The sequence below is a fragment of the Mustela nivalis genome, assembly GCF_964662115.1.
Source record: "Mustela nivalis genome assembly, chromosome: 6".
Taxonomy (NCBI): domain Eukaryota; kingdom Metazoa; phylum Chordata; class Mammalia; order Carnivora; family Mustelidae; genus Mustela; species Mustela nivalis.
Genome location: NC_139025.1, coordinates 90,284,865 through 90,309,989, shown reverse-complemented (window position 1 = coordinate 90,309,989; position 25,125 = coordinate 90,284,865).

Sequence of the window (25,125 nt, the reverse complement as noted above, 5' to 3'; positions counted from 1 at the left end):
GCCTTCAAGACTTTCTTACTTTCATTTCAGCAGTTTGAATACCATATGTCTTCGTGTGTTTTTATTTTAAATTTTTTATTCTCTTTGGTGTTCTCTGAGCTTCTTAGATCTGTAGTTTGATGTCATTGAATTTTGGAAAATTCCTGGGCATTATATCTTCATATTTTTCTTTTGTCTCATTTACTGTCTTGATTCTTCTTTCTGGTATCTTAATTACACATATGTTACATTGTGTGACATTATCCCATAGACCTTGGATTCTAGCTCTGTATTTTTTCCTCCACCTTTTGTTTTTAATTTGTATTTATGCTTGGGTAATTTCTACTGACATAACTTTTAAGTTCACTGACTTTTTTCCCTTGGTTATAAAGTTTAATTTTTAGGCCATCAAAGAAATTCTTTATTTCTGTTACTGTGTATTTGACTATTAACGTTTTTACTGATTATTTCTTATTGTTTCCACCTCTTTGCTGGGATTACCTATCCAAATGCACGTTGTTTATCTTTTCCTTTAAGGTCTTAATATATTACTCATAGATATTTCATATTGCTTGTCCAACATCTGGTCATATCTAAGTCTGGTACTTATGTTTTTAGTGTCTCTTCAGTTTTTCCTAGCCTTTATTTTTAACGCTTCATAATTTCTTGTTGAAAGGCATACATATTGTATAGGATCATTGATACTGATTTTTTTTTTTTTTTTTAATGCTCAGAGATGAGCATTGCTTTCCTTTTGCTCAACCTTTAGTGTAGATGTTTGTGTTAAACCAGTTAGGGTTTGGAGTAGGTTTGGAGTTTGTTATCGCTACGTTTACCCTCACTGCACCAGTTTTTCTGTGTGATTCCTATACTTGTTTCTGTCTTTGGCTTTGGGTCTCCCCTTGTGCCACGTCAAAGAACACCGTCTCCAGCTGCTCCCACAGCTATATTCCAGTTATTTTTCCTGCATACTCAGCATGATCATGGTGTTTGGGGAAAGGAGATATTCTTATGTTTTGATTCAATCTCAGGATTAGAGAGGCCTAGTTGTAATGCTGTGTGGGCCTAGCAAATACTCATATATATCCCCAGGAAGAGAAGTTATCTCTGCTCCTTGTCTTACCTCAGTTGCAGTGGGTTTCTACCAGCATCTTCAGATTACAGTTCTGATGTCTTCCCAGTGTATACTGAAGCTTTTTTTTCTTTTATTTTTCCCCTTAAGGGAGATGCCTTTGGGAAGTTTCACAGTGGCTTCTGTTCTTTCCCCCAGGCAGCTCCCTGAGACAAAATTACTCAATATTTTTTTGACTTTCTTTTTGAGCTTCCTGGAGTGATAACCCATGAGGAGGTGCAAAACCCCTGTATTTATAGCCTCCCAGGATTTTGTACTTTCACACTAACCCATACTAAGTTTTAGCATTTGTTAGACATTTTCTTTCTTTCTTTCTTTCTTTCTTTCTTTCTTTCTTTCTTTCTTTCTTTCTTATTTTCTTTCTTTCTTTCTTTCTTTCTTTCTTTCTTTCTTTCTTTCTTTCTTTCTTTCTTTCTTTCTGTTTCAAGATTTTATTTTTAAGTAATCGCTACACCAAATGTGGGGCTCGAATTTACAACCCTGAGCTCAAGAGTTGCATGCTCCACTGACTGAGACAGCCAGGTGCCCCTCATTAGACATTTTCTAGCTGATACTTCTTAGTGGCTTATGTGCTGTTTGGGAGTATCTTTCCCAGGTAATCAAAAGTTCTGTTTTTATTTTTTCCTGCAAGTACCTGTCTTCCTCTAGATTTGACGTTTCTGTTGTCTTGCAAACTCAGTGCTCTGATGGGTTCAAGAAAAGTCATTCCCGCAATTTGTTCATCTTTTCCTTTCCTTTCCTTTTCCTTTTAAAAAAATTTACTTCCTTGAGATAGAGAGAGAGAGAACATAGATGGAGAGGGAAAAGCAGGTTTCACGCTGAGCAGGAAGCCGAATGCGGGGCTTGATCCCAGGACCCTGGGATCATGACCTGAGCGAAGGGTGGAGACTTAACCCACTGAACCACCCAGGTGCCCTGTTCATCTTTTTCTGAATGTAAAGGTGAAAACAATTCGTTTTAGCTTTCCACATTCCTGTTTGAGACTGGAAGTCTTACTGTTTTTAAAGCCCTATTCACATGGGATTTTGAATGATCAAAACAAGTCAAGCTGTTTATTTGATGAATTAGACTATTTCTTTGACTGATTTGATAGTTCATGTCCAATTAGTCAAACAATATTGTGCATGTAGTTAAAACTGGAATAGAGAACAAAGACAAAATACATGTAGAGCCTTTTGCCCCTAGAGTCACTTGAGTTTGGTGCTGTGTGTGCTCTTTTTAACTGCTTTCTTCTTTTAACTTTACTTCCGTGTTTTTAAAGTGAAATCAAACTCTTTGTCCTTCTCTTTCAGTTTCTCCTTCATTTTATTATACACAAATTTGAGAATAAAAAACATAGAAAAAAAAATGTCATGAGGGTTTGAGCAGAATTTGGTGGGGCTACTACAGATTCCAAGACAAAGTGGCCTAATGTGGGCTGGGGAAGGGGACAAAGACCGTGTGGTATCCTGGCCTTAATATCTTCTGCATTATCTTTTGTTAAGGAAGTATGATATCTAATGTTGATGTATTTATCGGAAATGTGGACACACGGCTAAAAGCATTAAACATCTTCCTTTATATATTCCTTTCCCCTCCCCTCCCCTTGCCCTTCCTCTTTCTTTTTTTTTTCTTTCCTTCCTTTCCTCCCCTTCCTTCCCTCATGTTTTTCTTTCTTTCTTTCTCTTTCTTTCTCTCCTTCCTTCCTTTTCTTTCTTTTCCTTCTTTTCTTTCTTTCTTTCCTCCTGTCTTAACTAATTGTGTAGACAGTCACCAGGGCCTTTGGCTATATTATAGAATTTGGACCTCAGTGTGTCAGAGAGATACTCCTTTTAGTACTTAAGTCACTTCTGGGGCTCACTGGTGGCTCTTTTCAATGTGCTGGTGGTGACCGTCCTCACCTGTGCTGCTGAATCTGCATGCTCTACTTATGGTTTATGGTAGGGTTCCTCTTATTGATTTATTTGGTCATGGAGAGTATACTTGTTACTTCTATTTGCATCTCCAGTTCACCACCCTACAGGGACTCTTTTGTACTACTTGCCTTAAATTCTTCAGATAACCGCATTCAACTTCAGTGTCTTCCTTGACAGAACATTCATTGACTTTTGTGGCAGAGACTGCTAGCTGCTTGCTAAAATCTATGCTTTTTCTTTCTTCCAGTCACCCAGCTATTGTACATTTTCCATCCCTCTTTGCAGGTAGGTGAAGCCATTTGATTGGGTTCTAGTGAGTAAAAAGTGAGACGTGATCTATGCCATTTCTGAGCCAATGATTTTAAGAAGCAGATACTCATCCTCCATGCTCTCCTCCCTTTTCTGTTTTTAGATGCAAATGACCAGGAGGACTTTGTGGAACCACAAAGCAGAGGGAGACCTGGCTCTGAATCATCATATTGCAGGAGGCCACCTGCCTTAAAATTAAAATCCTGTTATTAATAAAAAAAAACCACCAATTTTATATGAGCTATTCCCCTTTTATTTATTTGTTTTTGTTTTTTTTTCCCCCTTCTATTTTAGCCTACTGTGATATATATTCTTAAGGCTCTTGATGCCTGGTTGGTCATACTCTTGTGTTCTTCCAAGCCAAAATTCTTAGAAATGCCACTCTGAGATTACGCTTCACCATTCCGAACACTGTCAAAAAAGACAGACTAAAATAGTGCAGTTTTTAGTTGGTGGTGTGTATTATGGCGATTTGGATTTCTCGGTCTTTGGCACTAAGACATTAACTAATTGCTTCCACTATTATGAATGGATACGCCCATATTGATTTTTAAATTGTGTTCTTGCTGTCATCCATTCCCGTATTTCTCTTCAGCACCATCCCAGGTGAGTTAAAAGTTTTTTATACAAAAAAAAAAAAAAAAAAAAAAAATCAAATGTGGAGTACTTAAACACTTCCCCTATTTTTTCTTAGTTATTTTCACCAGGTCTGAGGAGAACAGCAAAATTTAAAGATTACAATCTCATTCTGTTACCAAGATCCAGGAGATGGATGAAAACAACCTGGCCACAGCCAGTGATATTGCAGTTTTCTACTTAGGAGATGGCATGTGGCACTCCTTCCCACACCCCTACCCTACCCTGTGCTGCAGCCAATCTGCAGATCACTCAACTTTGCTCCACAAAAGTAACCGAATAAGTTTTGGAAATGCTGAATTTTATACCTCCCACCCCTTGGAATATCATCAGGTGATTGAACATATTCTAGGTTCTAAGAGAGACAACCTACAGCTAAAAACTGCTTAGCTTAATTTAGTTGATTTCCATATTAATACAAATGAAACTCAAACAGGTTATAAGAGTTAAAGTTATTAAATACCAACATCTTTCGTAATAATATTGCCATTACTATTTTTAAAATTTTTTGTTTGTATTCATTTTATATCTCCTTTCAATTTTTCTTTTTCAGTTTAAGTATAGTACTTATAAACTATATAGAACTGGATTTTCTTTAGTAAACCTAATTTGACAGTTTTTATCTTTGATGGAAGATTTAGTCTATTTAAAGACCAATTCATTGATTTTATGCCTCTCATCTTTATGAATTTATTTAATCTGCTTTTCCTCTCTTCTCTTTCCTTTTCCTTGTTTTTGTTAGTCTGATTAAATTACTATTTATTCTACACTTTCCCCCATGCTTAGCTTGAAAATTATTTGATTTTTCTGTTTAATTCATTGTTACATCCTCTTTCCATATCTCATATTCAGACATATTTTTCTGCTGTTATTTAGAAACAAGATATCATGACATAAAGCAGGATACTTTATTTCCTTTGATTTCTTATTCCTCCATAAAAATGAAACTGTTGGGATAATTTTACTTCTCTCCTATTCTTCCCTTCCCCCACCCGACTCAAGTTTCAGAACATTTTTTCTTCCTCTCTTTATCGCTATCCAGATTTCTAAGTTTCAATTAGATGGTTAGTATTTTTTTATTCTGGACTGTAATTTTTTTTTTTTTTTGGCTGTTTGTTTCCTCAGTTTCAGAAGATATTTAAAAACTCATATAACATATTCCTTTTATCCTACAACATCTGTCTATCCATCTGTCTGTCTATCTCTATTAATCTACCTGTTTGTCTATCCATCTTTTCAAATTCATTGTTCAACATAGTTCCTTCTCCTTTTCATCCTTCCTCCTTATGAAGTCCGATTTTTGGCTCAATTACAGTATTATAATACTGTAATTACAGTATTACAATAATACTATAACCAAATACTTATTTGGTTATAGTATTATTTATGTACATATGTATTATTGATATGGATTGAGTAATTACTCTCTGATATATGTCTAGAATTATCTTCCATGTTGATATGTGACTAATTTCTCTCCATTGGTATTCAACCATTTTGTATCCTCAAGTGTTACAAATGAAAAGTCTGATGACAGTTTGATTAATTTTTATGTATTGGTAATTTCTTTCCTGTCTTGATATGTGATTTCTCTAGTTATACTTAGATTTCACCATTTTCCCCCCTGAATGTGCCATATTCCATTTAGAAAGGGGGGGAGGTAAGATACCTAGCATTAAATAAAACAATAAAAACGCAAGATCTACATAAAGAAAACAACATGCTACTAATGTAAACATGAGAATGCTGTAACTGCAAATAATATTTCAGTATTACATAGGCACATGATATGTTATAGGTATCAATTACTTCTAAAATAATTTACACATTCCATGGCATCCAAAAAATTTCTGGGCAACTAAATAAACTGATTTAGAGGATGTTTTGGAAGAATAAACATGCACAAATAGATTAATTCATAAGTAGAAAAGTCAAGAGAAGATTTATACCCTATTAGATGTCAGAACACATTATAATACTGCAATAATTAAAGCTATTTGGTATTCAAATGAGTATGCACATGGATCAATGGAACAGAACAAATATTCAGAAATTTCTTAAAACATCGCATATATATAAAATTAAGTGTGACATTGCACATCAGTGGGGAAAAGGTTTCTTATGCAGTAAGAGGTGTTGGGACAATGAGATGAACATTTAAAAAAATTGTTTACTCCTTATCTTCTTCCTTTCAACAAAATACATTTCATATAGATCAAAGATTTAAAGATTTATGTTATTAGAAGAAAATGGATTTAAGAAAATCTCAGGGAGTAGGGATGCCTGGGTGGCTCAATGGGTTGGGCCTCTGCCTTTGGCTCGGGTCATGATCTCAGGGTCCTGGGATGGATTCCCACATCGGGCTCTCTACTTGGCAGGGAGCCTGCTTCCCCTCTCTCTGTGCTCATCTCTCTGCATACTTATGACCTCTCTCTCTGTCAAATAAATAAATAAAAATCTTAAAAAAAAAGTCTCAGGGAGGAAAGCTATTTTATTTTTTTAAAGATTTTATTCATTTATTTGACAGAGAGAGAGAGACAGTGAGAGGAAACACAAGCTGGGGTAATGGGAGAGGGAGAAGCAGACTTCTTGCCAAGCAGGGAGTCTGATGCAGGACTGGTTGTGGGGCTGGATATGGGGCTGGATGCAGGACTGGACGCAGGGCTGGATGCAGGGCTTGATTCCAGGACTCTGGGATCATGACCTGAGCCAAAGGCAGATCCTTAACAACTGCACCATCCAGGTACCCCAAGGAAAACCATTTTAAATGTGATACCAAATTTAGCAATCTCAGTAAGTTGATAAATTTGCATTTACATGTCCAAGGTGGAGTGCCTGGGTGGCTCAGTTGGTTAAGCATCTGCCTTCTACTCAGGTCATGATCCTAGGGTCCTAGGATCCAGCTCCTGCATCAGTCTCCCTGCTCAATGGGGAGCCTGCCTCTCCCTCATCCTCTGCCTGCCACTCACCCTGCTTGTACTCTCTCTCTCTGTGTCAAATAAATAAATTTTAAAAATCTCTAAATAAATAAATAAATAAAATGTCCATGGGAAAAAGTAGTAAATTGGGAAAAAGTAATTTGTAAACACGTATTATAGAATAGGGCTAATGTTCTTCATATGTACAGAATTTATAAAATTAATAGTAAAATTACCCACGATCCAATGAAGCAATGAGAAAGGAATAAAAATAGTTTATTGAAAAGATAATCCAAACAGCTCTTTTTAAAAAAGATTTTATTTATTTATTTGAGAGAGAGAGAGAGAGCAGGATCAGGGGCAGAGGGAGAAGGACAAGCAGACTCCCCACTGAGCTTGGACCCCCCGCAATGCAGGTCTCAATCCCAGGACCCAGTGATTATGACCTGAGCAGATACTTAACCAACTGACCCACCCAGGTGCCCCAATATAAACAGCTCTTAAAAAGACTATTAAAAGCTTAATTTCATTCATACTAATAGATATACTATTAGCCTATAATGGGAAACCACATACACAGCTTTATACATCCTAATGCTGGTGAGAATGTGGGAAAATATATACTTACATATGTTTTTTTAGCACGAGTCTAAATTGGTATAATTTCTACAGTGGGCATTTGGCAATTTGTCTAAAAATTTAAAATACACATATCTTTTGGCCCTGAAATTCTACTTCTAAAAATGTGCTCTACAAATATACTCACACAAATAAAACTATATGTACAAGATTTATGGTAGTATTTATTATAACAAGATATTTGAACTTGAATATCCATTAATAGAGGGGTGGCTAAATGAATTATGGTATATTCATACAGTAGAATATTATGCAGCCACAAATCAACACATTTTTATATGAAGTGAACTAAGTGAAAAAAGAAGATTCAGAGTAGAGTGTAAAGTATTACACATGGATGCATGTATCATATATTTGCCTGATGTAGTGCATAAAATCTCTTTGGGACAGTAGATAAGAGTCTGTTAAAATTGTTGCCTCCAGGGAGGGGAATTAGGTGCTGAGGAGAAGGGTAAGTGTGTATTAGTTTGCTAAGGCCACCATAAAAAAGTACGACAGACAGGGTGGCTTAAACAATGCACATTATTTTCTCATAGTTCCAGAGGCTTAAAGTCCAAGATCAAAATATTGGCAGGTTTGATTTCTTCTGAGACCTCTCTCTTTGGCTTATAGATGGCCACTTTCTTGTTGTGTCCTCACATGGTTTTTCCTTAGTGAGTGTACATTCCCTGAAGTCTCTTATGTCCACATTTCCTCTTCTTAGAAGGCCACCAGTCAGATTGATTTCAGGCCTATCCAATTGGTCTCATTTTAACTTAACACCTCATTCAAGACCCCGTCTTCCATTCAGAGGTACCGCAGGTTAGCACTTCAACAGATGAATTTTATGAAGGGGACCATAATTCAGCCCATAACAAGGATGACTTACATTTCACCATAGTCCCCTTTATATTTTTTGAATTTTTGTGTCTGGTGATGTTATACCTTGTGAAAAATAAACAACTTCAGAACAACTGCCCTGGACCAAATGTTTTTGTCCCCCACAATTCATATGTTGAAACCCTAATCTCCAATGTGTTGATATATGGAGATGGGACTGTAATTAGGTCATGAGAGTGGGGCCCACACAATGGGATTAGCGCTCTCCCATAAAGAAACACATGAGAGAGCCAGCTAGCTTCCTTGTGAGAACATGCTGTCCACCAGTCAGGAGGCAGGCTCTTACCAGACACTGCATCTCCTGGTGCCTTGATTGTACATTTCCCAGCCTCCAGAACTGTGAGAAATAAATGTTTGTTGCATAAGCCATCCAGCCTGTGGTATTTTTGTTATAGCAGACTGAATGGATGAACTGACTGAGATAATGACCCTATAATAAAATATATCAAGTTGAAATTTTGACTTCCTCGTGGCCCAACAGAAGAGGATTGAATACAATTTGCCATGACCATTAATTTGAATATTAAGATATTCAAATAAATTTGAATATAGACGAGTGTCAGTTTAGGAGAAAATATACTTGACTGCATGAAAGATTATTTACTCTATAAAGTATTTACCATATGATTCCTTTAAATAGAAAGCTTTCAATATGATTCATTTTGCAGACGTTTTCAGAAGTACTTCATTGTGTAAAGAGAATTACACCTGAACATTTTTATTAATTTACCAGTTTAATACTGCCAAAGTAATATAACAAGATTTTCATGTAGAACAATTTTCATTCTTTGACATTCTATTCTCCTTTGAGTTACGTAGGTTATGTATCTATTTAACAGTGAATTCACACTTACATTCGAATAGAATTTAAAATGGAATGAACAGAAATACTCTTAATGCAGTAGCCATAAAAAGGCAGTTGTATATATTACTCACAGATATTGCATAGTTACCATGATAATCTAACGACTATATGCTTCCTCTGAGGTTTTAAAGAACAGCATGAACAGTCATCTTTCTGGTTTAAGTATCATCATGTCTAGAGGCAAGGGGATATTTGGGTGGTTCTTAAGATCCCAGTCTGCCATGTGATTACCGTAGCAACAGTTGTAAAAAGAACACAAAAGCTACACCTTCTGTAAAACTTAATACTTAATTAGGAATCTTCACAAAGATGGGTACCAAATATGTTTCATCTATTAAAATGATTTTTTTACAAGGAAAATATAGGACTACTACAAATGTTATAGAACTGCTAGTTATAGAACTACTCTAAATGTTAATGAAAATAATGTGCCATCAGAGGAAAATCCATTAATTGCTGACTTTTCATGATAGTTCTTTAAAATCTGAACTTCTACACTACTATCTCAAGAAATTACAGACATGTTTATGCTTTCTAGAGCTGCATTATATCAAGCCACGAACTAATTAGCATTTATCCCCAAGAACACAGCTTTTGAAAGAACTAGTTTGCAAATGGTCTTCTCACTTGTGTGATATTTAAGGTAGCTACCTATAAGAAACATTCACTTGTAACTAAATCAAAGAGCCATTTCTCTTAGGGATGGGGTAACTCATTCTCAAGGAAACTATAGTTTTTGAGTGATGAAAGTCTCATAGAGATTTTCTACAAACACATAAATACAGGACCTATCTTTCCCCCAACTCCATGACTCCCACCTCACACTTGACAAGTACATTTGTTTATACCATAGTAGAAAGCTGGATTAAGTGTTTTGACAGTAGACATAAATTTGCCCTTAACTCTGTAAGCTAGAAAAAGTTGTAGGAATTCTAGGCTTAAGAAAATATTAAGTCCAAGTAAGATTACAAGGTATATGTTTACTCTAACTTCGACTGCCTAGTGCCAGATTTCTTCTTTTTGGGAGAATTAGACATCCTTTCCCAAAGAACTGGAGTCATACTAAATGTCAAGAGCCCAGTCAGAGAGATAAATTTAAGTTTCATTGAATGACATCACCATCAGCATATTATGATAATGTAGGCATTTTACTATGTTACCGCTACACTCAAACCATGCGTTAACCATGTCTATTTTGGGATACAGTCTATCATGTTAGAATGCATCACATTTCTGGTGTTCTGTAAATGAAAATAATTTTAAGGCCAAACACTTCAAAATCATGTGCCTGATCATTGGTACAACAGAGATGAGTCCCAAACTAACATGTTCAAGTACAACAAATACTCTTGTTGTTGTACTGTAATTTCTGATGTGTCCCCTCAGTCACAAAAAAATAGAAGAGCAATATTTTTGAGACAGTGTATGCCATAAATTAGGTGGTGACCATTTGTTCCTACAAAAGTAATATTTTTCCATCTGCTGGCTAACAGCTTATGAATACAAACAGCAGGTTTCCCAAATGCCTGCTTAAAAGTTTCAGTACAGTATTTGTTGTGTCATTTTACTTCACCTATAGAGATTGCTATGTGAATCTGCCTTTTGCAGCCAAATTAAAAAAAAAGCAAAACTGAAATTATTCATCCTATCAGCTTGCGTGTATATGTGTGTGTGTGTGTGTGTGTTTGTGTGTGTGTGAGAGATAGAGAGAGAGCGGGAAAGACAGACACAGACAGAATTTTTCTTCCTTTTAGTGTCCCTTTGTTTCTCTTTTGGCTTGGTTTCTTGACTCCCTAGAAGCCATGACTGTTCTTCTTCTCTTAACTTTCTGTTTTCTGGTCCAGCTTAGGCATCCGGTTTCTAGCCATGTACATATCTCCTGCCAGCTATCGGTCTTATATTGGGATTTGTGTGTGTTCCCTTTTCTCTTACCAACACACCATGTGGACCTCTTTGATTGCCTGGGAATACTGGGTTCTGTCTCTAGGGTGAGCCAAATACACACAGAAGTCACCCTAACTCACTTCTGGCTGGCAAAAAGTGACACTTACTTAACTTCAGATGTATATAGACTTTTGAGGGCTAAGTGCAACTTACATTGAGAAAATTCATCATCATACTTTCTGCAAAAGTAGGAAGTAATCTTCACAGGAGTCCCCATGACTGAGGGAGTAGTCTTGGGAGGAGACTTAAGACGTGCTTTCTTGCCAGCTTTCTGTTCTTCAGCAAACTTTTTCTTACGAGAACTAGAGCAATGTAGACTTAAGGGAGACGGGTGGGCATGTATGTCATGTCTGTGATGTGAATTGACTGACTTCTTACTCTTTTAGGCATTTTTTTTTTTTACCCTCAACCTTATCAGATGCATGTTGACTTCATTTTTATTAATGAGAAAACTGAAACTCATAGACATTTATGTGATATTTTAAAGTTGTGGTTTTTAAGTGACTGCTCAGGAGTTCCAATCTGGGTCTGAATTTGTATCCACAAAGCCACATTACAAGTGGCTTTGAGAATGCAGAATGAAAGCAAAAACAAAACACACAACGGTAACAACAAATCCCTATTGAAAGATACTGAAAAGTACATAAGATGTGAACACCTTAACAGAATTAGGAAGAAATTCATTTTTTGGGACTTTCCCAAGAGTGCACCTGTACAAAGGAGTATTTGATATTGCACTGAATTCACTGTCTGAAAAAGCACATTTTTAAGTTTTCCTTCAAATTCATAGTTTTAAATAAGCTTTCAAGATAACAGGCTGTTCTTCAAATAATTTTTTCTTGCATTGAGTTCTTGGCAAGGAGCTCCATCTGGTCAAAGGACTAGGAGTTTCAACAGAGTTTCTGAACATCCTGACTATTTTGATAAACCTGGCCTCACTCCTACTCAGGGAGGTTGATCTGGCAAACTCATACAAGAGCCCCATTCTATTAGATACTCTCTGAGCGCAGCATGCAAAGAAACACTTTGGGGTTAAACTGTCTGATTTTGGTCCACGTGAGACTCAGTAAAGTTGATTTTCCTACTCATAAGAAGATTGTATTTTCAGGAAAAAAAAATGCGTGGAGCTGGGGCTAATTCGGTGCTTTTATTTCTAAAATATTTTTATTCAAGAAGATAGTAAGGCTGAGCATTTCCCTCTCCCCTTGTACCGTCAGCTGTATTTGAAGTAGATTTTAATGTTGTTTTTACCCAGGGTCCACCTTCAGACAGCAGCTTTCATCACCAGGCTGGAGCCCTCGTTCAGCATTTTTAGAGCAGTCAGGGGTGAGGCCTTCCCACTCCCAGAGCCCCATTAATAAATGGAGAGCTGGCTCTGCAGCCACTGGCCACAGTTCCCAGCGCAGCCACCCATCACCGCACAGTAGTAAATCAGCCCTGCGTGTTTTCCTAATTTTAGGTTTGGTCTGACTTAATCCATCTAATAGGAAAAACATCTGGTCTCGTTTTACTTTTAATCTGTTCTTTACATCAGGAACCTTATCGCCTTGGGACCAGGGAGTAACAAGAGGTCGGTTCTTGTACCTGGGCATGACTTTGTATGGTCCATGCCTAACAAGGGCCTGCTTTCCATTTATGCTTCCCAGTCCTTTATAGACCTTCATTAACAATAAAGCATTGACATCACAATCAGTTTGGGATTGTAAATTCCCCGATTAGTGAACAGCCTGTGTTGTGACACATTTTGGGGCAAAGGGAGCTGGGTATATAATCTGGGGTGGGGGGACTGGTTAAAGTAATTTTTAAGTGATAAATTTGCAAAGATCTGAGTATTTAACAGCCTTTCTATTAAGGATAAATATTCTGAGTTGAGTTTTATTTTTGGATCATTATATTACGGCATACAAAATATTATTTTAAAAAATGTGTGGAAATACCTTAGAGGAAGCAATAAAATACTGTCATACGGATTCAGTTTAGTTTCTGTTTATATTAGGCATGCAAGATAGCACGGTGTATTTAACTCTTTTGAAAGAACCATAAAATAGCTCCATTTTAACATTTTTGACTAGAGATTAGAAGTGGTTCTGGGTTTTAGAAATCATTTAAATGAAAAGGGACCAGGGGTCATTTGGTTTTCCAAATAGCATTTTCCACTTTGTTTTCCTCAAAAATGGTATCCATTTCTGATTCTTTTTCTACTTTCAGCTCTCCTTCTTCCTGATGCGCTTCCTTCCAGAGCCCTTTCTCTCCCTCTTTTGTTTTTGAGAGAATGTTCAATATAGCGTGAGGGTGGTTTTTCTGATTGAGCTGAGATCAGTTGTTGCAAAGGTGCCGAGCTCTCCACTTGGCTTTCTACTCCTCTGAATTGGTTTTAGAAAACCACGGACAACATGAGGTAAAGCAAACTCTCTAGGAACTAACTTCAAATAGCCCCAGGCCTAAAAGCTCTTCCCAAATCTACAGTATGTTAGGGGACTTTCACTCCCCAAAGTAATGTAGCTGTTTATGCACTCCTGCCTTTGAGTTCCTTTTAACTGGGGCCTGAGGAGGAGTGCATAAGCAACATTACTTCGGCAAGCAGGAATTAATTATTGAAATCAATTATTGCGTCTTTCCGATGGCTGCAGTCAAGTCCTCAGTGAGTTGACATAAAAAATACTTGTCTCAATGGCTGTCTCTGTGAAAAGAGATTGAAATAAATCAAAAAGAAAAGGGAATGACTTTCGACTTGGTTCCCTTCCATCTCTTAGGATTTCTTGAAAACTTTACTAGTTGAAAGTTGAAAACAGAAAGATTTTTAACTCTTTTTTCCCCCTATAAATGGAGGATTCCATTTCCTACACAGTAAAAGGATTTCTCTCGTGATGTAGAGAGTTGTTTTGTGTTTCTTGTTTTCAAGATTTTATTTATTTACTTGAGTGAAAGAGAGAATACAAGCAAGCGGTTGAGGGGAATGGGGAAGGATGCACAAAGGGAGAGGGAGACGCAGGCTTCCTGCTGAGCAGGGAGCTCTGCATGGGTCCTTGATCCCAGGACTCCGAGATCATGGGATGAGGTAAAGGCAGACGCTTAACCAACTGAGCCACCCAGGTGCCCCTGTTTTACACTTCTGACGTGGTAAACGTTTGAAACTAATTTGGAAGTGGCCAGCCTTGCCAGTGTTGGTGTTGCCTGAAGGCTAAACCAGTATCTTTTGAACTTGCTGCCTGTGTTATTTGTCTCCTAATCTTTACCAGGCATGTTCTCTCTATTTCCATTTGTTTCCTTTGGAAACATTGAGAATTTACTTGGCAGGCGCTCTCTAATGTGCAAGATAGTTTACCATTAACAGACTTTTAATATATAGGAATAATATGGGTGAACCTCTTTTAAAGGGAGTATTTCACAGGGCTCTCGAAGCCTAATGAGTAGGAAAAGTTCATTATGAACATACTTCCGTGAATTTCAAGTTGGGCCATCAACTGTTTTTTTAATCATGAAACTAACTTCTCATCTATAAGAATGCCATCTACTTTCAAACTTTCAATAGCTTTTCTAATTGGTGAGAATGATCCTTAGAAAATAAATGAAGATAGAGTTCAAGATTGGAATATACACATATTCCCTAGTGGAAATTTACCACTAAGTAGCAGGCAAAGCTTGAGGTCTCCAACAAGCTTGAGGCCTACTAACATTTGAAACTATAAGAAAAAGGGCGCGCTTTTGAGGCAAACATTAAGAGAAAGTAAGAAATTTCCCCTTAGGATAGAAAGGGTTCCCCTGGCCCAGGAGGAGGAGAGATACAGAATAGTGATGAGAGTAGAGAGGCCAGTAAACTCCTGTGAAAGGGGTTCAGCAGACTTACAGGTAGTATCACCTCAAGGAGGGGATGGCCAAAATATGTACCTCACAGAGGTGGCCTCGCAGAGATGCCTGCCAGGAAGACCCACTGGTCCAGGAAGTGTGATGGATGGGAGTCTGGTACAGGCCATTTATAAACTGTGTGACTGGCAGCCATCACTCCCTTCCCTACATCCCTACTCACATGGCTCCAAAATATCCTGGCCCTATGTGAATCTCTTGGGACTTACCCAACTTTATAAAAGAAGGATGTGTGTCTCCCCCACCAATAGTGAGATTAAATTTCCTGCTAACTCTACAGAATCAAGGATTTGAAAGAGAAAGGAGGTTAGCTTATGGAAAAATGAGATCATGTCTATTTCTTGCATCCTGGATTTCTGGACTTTGATTTCTACATTTAAAAAAATTTTCTACATGTTTTAAATTCTATCTTCATTCATGTCCATTCAAATTGTCCCCAAATCTCTATAGCTCTGGACTGCTGTGTGTCTCTTTTCTGCTTCCTTCTTTTGGAGCTCACTATTAGCAGAGACTGTGGCACCTGAAAATTATTGCTATGTAATCTGGATTCTTAATAGAAATTCCAGGAAGCTCAGTTCTGGGCAGCATATGTGAATTGAAGGGAAATAAATATTCTCTTTTTTCGGGGTCAAGAAGAGTCACGAGTAATTTAATGTTGGTATCCTCCCTTGTCTCTTGTCCTCTTTGGAGCCAGTGACAGTGATTAGGGACAAGTCTCTGTACCTGTACGAGAATGTGTGATTCCCCCCCCCCCCTTTTTTTTTCCTCTAGCTGTACAGTTATTGAATAGATAGCTCTTTTCCTGCTTTCTCTCTTAGAATTCAATTATTAATTCATATAGCCAAAAGAATAGATTTAACAAATATTTAATGATTCCTACTGTGTATAGTACTGCTCAAATAACACATACTGCTAAAATAACACAAAATATTGAATAGGGTGGGAGAGAGGCTGAATGAAGAGGGAAGATGAATGATCTCTATGGGTTGAGTTCAGAAATAACTCTCAAAGCCACCAATAGAATGTTAGGGGATGTCAACAGGCTTGGTGTCAAGGTAAGAGCCCACACTAAGTTAAAATTTCTAAAGCTGGAAATTTGAATTCTGATTAATGTATGAAATTAATTCAATCACCTGCCATGGCTTCATTTTATTACACCAAACTTTCCCCAGAACTGCCTGTTAGAGATGAAACAAAATGAAATTGTTGATAAGATTTTCTCTATTAGGGAAGGATCTCATAACTATGTTTTTTTCCCTGTGTTTGGGAATCCAGCACCTAACTTGGTATCGTGCTTGGGTTCTATAGAAGCAGAGCCTGAGAAAGGAATTTGGGAGGACATTGTTTATTGAGAGAATGCTCTTAGGAGAAAGGAAGAGAGGAAGTAGAATATGATGGGGAAAGGATCTCAGGAAGGATATGGCTCTCAGCCTGATCCCACAGGGAGTTCTGAAGCATGTATTATACCTTAGATTTGGTCTCTCATAATGAGGTAAGAAGCTGACCTTCTGTATCTCCATGTGAATCAGTCATTGGGTAAGGACTGCTCATTCCATATCCTATGAGAGAGAGAGAGAGAGAGAAAGAGAGAGAGAGAGAGGGAGTGAGAAAGAAAGAGAGAGAGAGAGAGTGTGTGTGTGTGTGTGTGTGTGTGTATGAGATTTCCCAGGAGCAGTGCCTCTCTTTAAGTCAAAGGCTCTTTTCCAACCCTCATAGCAGTTTACATTGACCCAATGAAGGGGGGTTAGGCAGACCAAACAATAGTCACTCTATTTGGGATTCTCCATTTTAATATTTTTAATATTTAGAAAACTTTTTAAATTTAAAATGTTTAACATTAAACAAATATAATTCTAGCATCTTTAATAATTTTAACATCTTTCTTATTTAATCTATGAAATATGCTTTTCATATTTTGATGCTTTCTTAGAATTACCTCAGCTTTTCAGTGGATTTTGGTTGATGAATGATTGAATTCTATAGTGTTTTCAGCAATATAAATATTTGTAACCCTAATGTCAAGTTACTTTATAGCAAGGGATGCTAGAAATAAGTTACATGTCTGCATTTTAGGGATTCCTTCCCCATCCCTATTCACCTAGAAAATATTAATAGAATATGTGCTTTCAATGAAAGAAATTGTTTTTGTTTTACCCAGAATTTTTCAGAGAATGAAGTAATAATTTTAATAAACAAAGTGATAGGAAGAATTACTGAGAAAAAGAACTGTTATTTAGAAAACAAAAGAGCAGTCCATTATTTGGAACCGCCTTTTTCTATTTGGAGATCAGTAATAAGATTTATAAATGGCTTGGCTGCCCCAAATTTCTTACAAAGGTCATCAATGAGTATTAGCCAATAGGTATAGAGAATATGCATCTTGGCAAAATTAATAGTTGTTTTTTATTTCTTACAAGACCACACAAAATATGGATTTCAATCTGTCAGCATTAGAAAAGAAGAAGAAAAAAGTCTTGATTATAAGAGATCATAAATCACCATTAATTCTTCAGTTGGTTCTTCTCTACTTTCACCTCAACAGGCCATTCAGACTTATGCAGGAAAGCACAAAGCTCTGAAGGTTGAAATTTACTATTTTCCCTTCCAACAACAACCAGGTAAGAGTCTTTGTATGTCACATACTGTTACTAAGGATTTGGACCATTAGCAGATTTGCACAAGGATTCATTCCACACTGTGAGGGTTAATCCTTCCTCACTGGCTGACTAGGAACCATTTTAAGAGTTTGAAACTTGTTATTTTCACATTGGTACTGTACATATGTCTCCAGAGTGTGGGAGCTTCATAAACAACACATTTTGATCTGAGCAGATGTACTGCATCTCTAGAGGTTAGAAAGTTCATTATTACAGACAGCCCACCTAACATCCATTTGGTTAGTCTCCATTAGGTGTCTTAAAATACAATGTGAAATGTCTGAATGAAAAGTTTCTTTGGTGATCAGCAGAGTATTCAGATCTCTTCCAGATGAGAAAAACTTTAGTCTCGATAGCAGTGGCCACATTCAAGATATATATTTGTAATATTGACTACTGTGTGGGTACTGCTGATGGTTTTTACTGTTCCTAAAATAAATACCTTCTAGCAGCACTTAATAGACATGATCTTATCCATTTTTATATTCCAGGGAGGGACTAATGTTATTGTCCTTATAGGGTAGAAAGGAAATATGGAAGCAGACAAAGGGGATACATGATATTCTTACATGCTTTTGATTCATGTTTCACCCACATGGTCACTCTGGTCTAGGAGAAATGATTCTCTTCTTCCAGGAGGGGTGGGGGGAGTCTACTTTAAGATTAGCCAGACAGCTAATGACATCCCTTAAAGTGAAGGGCTTCAAGAGGAAATTATGAAATATATTAAATTTCTCTCAAATGAAATATGACTCCTAGGATGGCAATCAATTTTTAGTTGAGAGGTAGTGAATGGAGGTTAAATCATGAATTCACACTTTCCCTTGTGATCATCAAATCAGCACTCTTAAATTATCTACTTTAAAGGCTCAAAGTCACTTGTTGTTTTATGCTTCTCCCATGTCCCTGGTGCTAGCATATTAATGGTCTTTGCCATTTGTAGAGTAGCAAGCTGCCAGATCAATAAGCGTGCTTAGCTGCTTGCCATTAAAATTGATCTGTACTATCCTTCCGATTGACGTCATATCCAGCTGTAAATATCATCAAGTAAGCTGTCAACTCATTTTCATTATGAATGTTTTTCATTTCAAAAGATGGACTTCAGTTGGACAGCATGTTGGGATTTTTCTTCATTATTTCTGACATTTCCCCAATAGCATCAAGTGTATCTTTAAAGGGAAATCAGGATTGGCCAAGAACTTTTAAAAAGGAGGGGGAACTAACAACAGCAACAACAACAACAAGCAAACACAAAAGACAACAACTACAGACAACATCTTTGTAAGCTAGAATGTCGGAAATTTCTATGAGAATAAAAAGTAGCAATGCTTGGATGATCTTTTTCACATGTGAACCAGGCCTAGGAGACCTTTATGAGCATCTGGGCTTACATAAAGAAAATTATAGTGTTATGTTCTTCGAAAGATACATCTTCAACAGAGCTTACTATTGGAACATCAAATGTATATAGGTTTATGTAATATTGACCAAACACTCCCTGAGAAAAATTCTTGTCTGTAAACCATTTGGAGAATTAGTGTCATATGGTGGTGAGGGCACTTCCCTGGATATCCATCAATGTGAAAATCCTGGAAAGGTCAGTTTTTCTAATAGAATGTTAAACTTACCATGTTAGTTAGTTAGTTTGTTTTTTTTTTTTAACTTACCATGTTAGTTTGGTTTCTCAAGAATATTCCTCTGTCCTCATCTAACAATATGGAATGCAATTCCTCAGGTCTTTTGTCTACCATCCAGCTCCCACTGAAAGTCTGAGAAAAGAACCAATGTTTGTTGTAGATACTTTAAAGCTTGTCTATTCCTCTAAAAAATTCTAAATTGATGTGAATATAGCAAAATATATATGTGTATACAGGTATACATAGTATATATATTATATATGCATTGTGTGTATAACATATCTTTTAATATATATCATATTATAAATAAACAGACATGCACATAAATATATTAGGGATGATAAGATGCACACAAAATTAGAGAGAATTTTTGGATCATTAAGTAGTCTGATACTACCATATTTGGGCTACATTTTCACAAAATTATCACTCAATTGTTTTTTTACATTAGTACTCAATTTTAAATTATAAGTTATTATAAGAAACATTTCTACAAAATTCATAACTACATTTGTTACAAAAATAATTAGTTACAATCTGTATCATTCCATATATCCTACATGAAGTCTTGACTAAGAAATATCTTTTAGAGTTTAATGCTAAGCAAACTTTGTTTCTCTGGTGAGAATCTAGAAGATTCTAGATTCTGAGACTGTTTAACTGATATTTCCCTTTAGTGCTGGCTGCCAGGAAGCTCAGAATTAAATTTGAAATCCACTATAAATATTAAGTATGAAAACATATATATGTTCTCTATATAGACATTCATGATCTTATATTTTCATCATTATTATCACTTTCCATAATTTCCTTTTAAACTATCTCAAATTCTTCATGAAATGCGACAGGGTAAAGTAAATATAAACAAATTAAAGATTGTTTATTATCTTAAAAACAGTTTATGCTATCTTAAAAACACGTCAACTTCCAGTTAAAGTGAAAACTATGAATTATTTTAAGAAAGTCCACATTCTTTTTGACAGAGTGTAGGAATTTATATACTAATAAGATCTACACTGTGAATGCCTATTTAGTAATAGATGCAAGAATATCTACTGGATCTGCTAATCTTTCTAACCACCTTGCAAATAGTGACAATGTGTCTCCATTTTTCTGTGGGTCAGAGAGTTTGACTGAATTATTTATATTAACGTCACCTCTGGTAGGTGATAGAGACACTGCTCAAATTGCTCACATGAAATGGGGGGATAAATTCTGTAGAGTATCAGTTGTAGAGTCTGGTGTACTTTAAATTACAGGAATGGTAAATTCCATGTCTTGTTTATGCTTGTTTTCTTAGGAGCCTGCCTAGTAAAGAGTAAATGCTGAAGGATATTTGATGCATAACTAAAAGACCAAATGAATAAATAAATCATGAATAATATAACAAATAGCAGAAATCATATGATACATATTAATGTATTATATATAATGCATATAATATTTCAATTATATAATATTTGAGTTCACATTAATATTTGTATTATTTGTATTACACATTAAGTCTTAAATAATAAGTACCCATTACTTCACAAGCATTTCATAGGTGAGTTTATACAAATCATTTCACTGAATTTCACAGATCTGTGAGGCAGATAGATGTCTAGGAAACCAGCCTCAGAAATCATAAAGCAATTAGTTGAGGATAGCGAGTGATGAAGTTGGGATTTGAATCCCCATCTAACTCTAGAGCTCATATAGAGATCATACGAAACTTTGTTGATAAATGATCTTTACTTAATTGATCTTTAATTTTAATGAGTGAGTTCCACTCACAACTAAATATCAAACTTATTTATCATTCCTTCCTGGAGAAACTTTCTTTACTTGACTCGCAGGACCCCAAACTCTGTCAGGTTTCTCCCTACCTCACTGGTCAAACCATCAGTCTTTTTGTCTATTCCTTCTCTTTTCTTCAAGGACTAGAATGGTGGTTTTATCCATTGCTTAGTCTTTGGTCCCCTTCAATTTTCTGTCAACACTCATTCCCTTGGTGATATCCAGTATCACGGCATTAAATACTATTTTTATGCCCAGCCTCCCAAATTTGTACATCTAGTCCAGACCTCTTTCCTCCAGATTCATAAATTCAACTGTCTACCTTACACTTCTACTTGGATGTCTACTAGGCATCTCAAACTCAACATGCCCAAATCTGAACATCATATCTTTTCTCCTAAACTTGGTCCCCATCTCAGTTAAGGGCAACGTCATCCTTGCAAGTGCTCAGGCCGTACACCTTAGTGTCATCCTTGACAACATTCCCTCCTTCTTTTTTTCATATCCCACATCCACTACATTAGCAAATCCTGTTGGTGTTACCAACTTGATATGTTTGGAATTGGATTACTGTTTCTAGAGTGACCACTCTGATTTGACCTTCTATCATTTTTCTTCTGGATTATCACAGTCTCTGGCTAACTGATCTCTCCGTTTCTGCCCTTGTCTCCTTGCCATCATGACAGCAGGCATGGTGGTCGTCACATTAGTTCTCTGCCCCCAAACCATATCATGGCTCTCTTTTACTCAGAGAAAAAGTCATGGAAAAAGACCCTGTTGACAGTGTCTTCAGGGTGTAAATGTCTTGGCCCTCTGTTTCCTCTTTGACATCTTTTACCTAGCTCTTCCTCCAACAAGCCAAACAGCTATTTATTTTAGAATTCTCTGTTTCTTTTATCTGAAATAAGAACAATGAGAATAGCTCTTTCACAAGGAGAACTGCCCTGATCACCCAACTTAAAATTGCACCCTTTCTCCCAGTCTTCCATACCCTGATCTACCTCTTCATTTTCACCAACTTATTTCTAATATAATACATTACTCCCTATGCTTATCTTGCTTGGTTTTGCTTTCTGTATCAATCTGCCAGGATATAAACTTCTCAAGGACAGAAGTATTTTTTTTTTAAGATTTAATTTATTTATTTGACCGAGAGAGATCACAAGTAGGCAGAGAGGCAGGCAGAGAGAGAGAGGAGGAAGCAGGCTCCCTGCCGAGCAGAGAGCCTGATGCGGGACTCGATCCCAGGACCCTGAGATCATGACCTGAGCCGAAGGCAGCGGTTTAACCCACTGAGCCACCCAGGCGCCCCAGAAGTATTTTTTTAATCAATATATCACAGTCTTCTGAACAATGCCCAAGTCATAGTATATGCACAATAGTTGTTAAATCAACAAACTAATTCATATGTGGAAAATTATAGTGCCCTTTCACAGTTACTAGAGGTTCACTGTCAACTATTCTAGGACAAATTGCGGCTGACTTTTGTGATTATAGGCAGTTACTATAGGTAGGTCCACAGCATAATACCATGCCTTTAAGGTTAAGTCAGAGAAATCTATGCTGTAATGGAGTGTGTTCATTTGACCAAAGTGGTTCCTAAACCTGTTAAAGGCACATAAAGACCTTCCCTTTCCTTACCACTTGCCCTTTGCCAGTCTGTTCATTGATTATACAACAAAGATTTAGGAAAGTGTAGCACTGCTTATTACAATTGGTTTCTGTTTGTATTTTACTGAGATAACATCCTGTTTGCAGGTGGCCAGGCGAATAAGATTTCTCCTCCTGGCATTTATTTTTAATTCCTTGTCACTGGAAAGTTATTGCTAAATATGAGGACTACTTAGAACAGGGCTTTTGTTTTGTTTGGTTTTGTTTTTTAAATCAGAGTCTCATATACATCTGACTTTAATTTTCATTTTGGTATATAGTATCTCAGTCCTCGTTAATGGGTTGTAACTGACACACAATCTTTTATTGGCCATTAGGAAACCTTCTGATGTGTGTGTGTGTGTGTGTCTGTGTGTGTGGGTGCTGGCACAGAAATACTAAACACATTTTTAAATAAAAACATGACCCTATAGAAATACAAATCAAAACCAGAATGAGATATCACCTCACACCAGTCAGAATGGCTAAAATCAACAAGTCAGGAAATGACAGATGCTGGCGAGGATGCGGAGAAAGGGGAACCCTCCTACACTGTTGGTGGGAATGCAAGCTGGTGCAGCCACTCTGGAAAACAGCATGGAGGTTCCTCAAAATGTTGAAAATAGAACTGCCCTATGACCCAGCAATTGCACTATTGGGTATTTACCTAAAGATACAAATGTAGTGATCCAAAGGGGCACATGCACCCGAATGTTTATAGCAGCAATGTCCACAATAGCCAAACTATGGAAAGAACCTAGATGTCCATCAACAGATGAATGGATCAAGAAGATGTGGTATATATACACAATGGAATACTATGCAGCCATCAAAAGAAATGAAATCTTGCCATTTGCAACAACATGGATGGAACTAGAGCGTATCATGCTTAGCGAAATAAGTCAAGCAGAGAAAGACAACTATCATATGATCTCCCTGATATGAGGAAGTGGTGATGCAACATGGAGGCTTAAGTGGGTAGAAGAAGAATAAATGAAACAAGATGGGATTGGGAGAGAGACAAACCATAAGTGACTCTTAATCTCACAAAACAAACTGAGGGTTGCTGGGGGGAGGGGGTTTGGGAGAAGGGAGTGGGATTATGGACATTGGGGAGGGTATGTGCTTGGGTGAGTGCTGTGAAGTGTGTAAACCTGGTGATTCACAGACCTGTACCCCTGGGGATAAAAATATATGTTTATAAAAAATAAAAAATTAAAAAAAAAACATGACCCTATAATGCAAAGATTTTCATATTACTATATTATTCTTAGTTTTTCCTACCTATATGTTTATTTTGCATGGTTAAATTTGTAAAGTTTATTTACATCTTGGTTTCTTTTCCAGATATCAACCTCACTTGTTAGTCAACCATCTTTGTTGATCGGTTCTGAAGCACTGAGTTTCATAAACACTGGGATACAGTAACTAGAGGGAAACCCACTAGAAAAAGGGGCACGACTCTCCTTTAAAATAGACTTTTTCTTCAATTTAGTGGATTCATTTCCTTTTAAGCATTTGAGTGAGTTTCTTCTTTAGCCATGAACCGAAAATGAAGTGATTAAATTTGTGATGAGTGTTATCAAGTACCCGGTACAACAAATCATCTCTCTGGGTCTAAAACATAGAATGACAAAATCTTAGTAGTTTTTAGAATTTTGTATCTTATTTTCAAGGAAAATGTTTGAACTTAATTTATTGCTTTATTGTTATTACTTTGCTTTCTTAAAAACAACGGGTCTTCTCTTTTAATGAGTTACTTATTTTTCTCCAGTCTTGACGAACAATTTAAAAATTGTCTTGGGTTTTCAATCTGTTTTGAGTTTAACTCCCCTCCCCAAGTTCTGTATTCATTTTCCTAGGTTGATTTCATTCGCTCTCAATTAATTAATTTACAATTAATTAATTAATCCTCCCCTGACGACTGCCTTAGTGGCATCACAACTCATATTAATGGTGGCATGCCTGTTCTAATTAAAATCAATATGTAGTTCCTAATGACACAGTCTTATCTAATAGAAATACTGAAACACTAGATGGAATACATTCTGTTTTTAGATCAAAATCCATATGGCATAATACAATTTTGATAGTATAATTGTAATAAAAATACTTATTTTGCATCTTAAAATATAATACGACTAAGATCATTTGTATGCTGGTCACTATATGCCCTAGTAATTAACACGTTGTCTAGAAATTAGAATGACACTGCCCTTTTCAAACAGATAAATCATTCTTCCTCCATACATGTTATCCACTTACGATTTTAGGGATATGTAAAGCATTCATTTAAGTACCACCTAATTTGCTAGGCTTTGCCATAGTATAAATTCTAAATC